The sequence below is a fragment of the Lactuca serriola genome, chromosome 8 (genome assembly GCF_051521515.1).
Source record: "Lactuca serriola cultivar US96UC23 chromosome 8, Lser_US96UC23_V15, whole genome shotgun sequence".
NCBI classification, from domain to species: Eukaryota; Viridiplantae; Streptophyta; class Magnoliopsida; order Asterales; family Asteraceae; genus Lactuca; species Lactuca serriola.
In genome coordinates, this window is record NC_136415.1 from 319,929,607 (window position 1) to 319,931,464 (window position 1,858).

The 1,858-nt window shown below is 37.0% G+C and overlaps 1 pseudogene; it reads left to right on the forward strand.

Moving 5' to 3' along the window:
- Positions 1-849: 849 nt before the first annotated feature.
- On the forward strand, positions 850-1,566 carry LOC145068261 (secreted RxLR effector protein 161 pseudogene; annotated as a pseudogene).
- Positions 1,567-1,858: the final 292 nt, after the last annotated feature.

Below are 1,858 nucleotides of genomic sequence, written 5' to 3' on the forward strand. Positions count from 1 at the left end.
ATTCAAAAAGGCACAATAATGGAGTCAAGAAATGCATCGTTCTTTGAGAATGTGTTTCCATGTCTCCATAAGGTTGAGATAAATTCTTCAAAGTTAATTGAGCACAATGAATCCTCTTACGGAAAAGAAATAGAGGAAGAAGCAGAGCCCTGTAGAAGTAAAAGGGCATGAGTGGAGAAGTCAATTGGAGATGATTTTTACACTTACATGGTTGAAAGAGAGCCTCAAACTTTCAAAGAGGCAGTCACCTCTTCCGAAGGACCTCAATGGAAAGAGGCAATTAAAAGCGAAATGGATTCCATCTTGTATAACCATACATGGGAGCTAGTGGATTTACCTCTTGGTTGCAAACCACTAGGCTATAAATGGATTTTCAAGAAGAAAATGAAGGCAGATGGAACCATTGACAAGTCCAAGGCAAGACTAGTAATAAAAGGGTATAGACAGAAAAGTGGCCTTTATTACTTTGACACGTAGTCTCCTGTCACACGTATTACATCCATTAGATTGGTATTTGCAATCGCTTCTATAAGAAATCTTGAAGTACATCAAATAGATGTTAAAACAACTTTTCTAAATGGGGATTTAGAAGAAGAAATCTACATGGAATAACTAGAAGGGTATGTTGCCCCAGGACAAGAATCAAAGGTTTGCAAACTAGTGAAGTCATTGTATGGGTTGAAACATGCACCAAAAAAATGGCATCAAAAGTTTGACCATGTGATGTTAAAAAATGGATACAAAATTAATGAATGAGACAAGTGTGTTTATGTTAAAAAAACAAGTGAGGGTTATGTTATCTTGTGCCTTTATGTTGATGATACGCTTATTGTTGGTAGCAACAATAAAATGGTTCAATCAACAAAGGACATGATAAAGGAAAGATTTGACATGAAAGATATGAGTTTGGCAGACGTCATCCTTGATGTGAAGATCACAAGGACTGTAAATGGACTTATATTAAATCAAACCCATTATGTGGATAAAATTCTTGAGAAGTTCAACTCCGGTGATACTACTGTCGCTAGGAAACCAATTGATAAAAGTCATCATCTAAGTAAAAATAGAGGTGAAGGAGTTGCACAAGTCGAATATGCAAGAATTACTGGTAGTCTAATGTATCTTATGAGTTGTACCAGACCTGACTTAGCTTTTGCAAGAAGCAGACTAAGTAGATATACCAATAATTTGAGTGATGAACATTGGAAGAGTATTAAAAGAGTATTAGAATACTTAAGGTACACTCGCAATTACGGGTTGCACTATGCAAGATATGATGCGGTCATAGAAGGGTATAATGATGCCAATTGGATATCTGATATTAAAGATTCCAAGTCAACCAGTGGGTTTTTGTTCACACTTGGAGGTGGAACTATATCATGGAAATCTTCACAACAAACAGTTATAGCTAGATCCACCATGGAATCGAAAATTTTAGCACTTGATAAATATAGAGAAGAAGCTAAATGGCTAAGACAATTTCTGGAAGATATACCAGGATGGCCTAAACCAGTTTCTACAATCTCAATCCATTGCGATAGTCAATCAGCAATTGGACATGCGTAAAGTGCTATTCGTCGAAGACACACCACCATTCGACAACTACTCTCAACTGGAGTTATCTCAATTGACTACATAAGGTCCAAGGATAACATTGCGGATCCGCTAACTAAAGGGTTAAATAGGGAGTTAGTTGCAAAGTCGTCAAAACGAATGGGATTAAATCCTATGAACGAATAAGTTATTGTGAAGGAAAACCCAACCTAGTTGACTGGAGATCCCAAGATCTAGGTTCAATGGGACAACCTACTTGCATATAACATATGTGGATCATTGTGAGGGTCAACCCCAACCCATT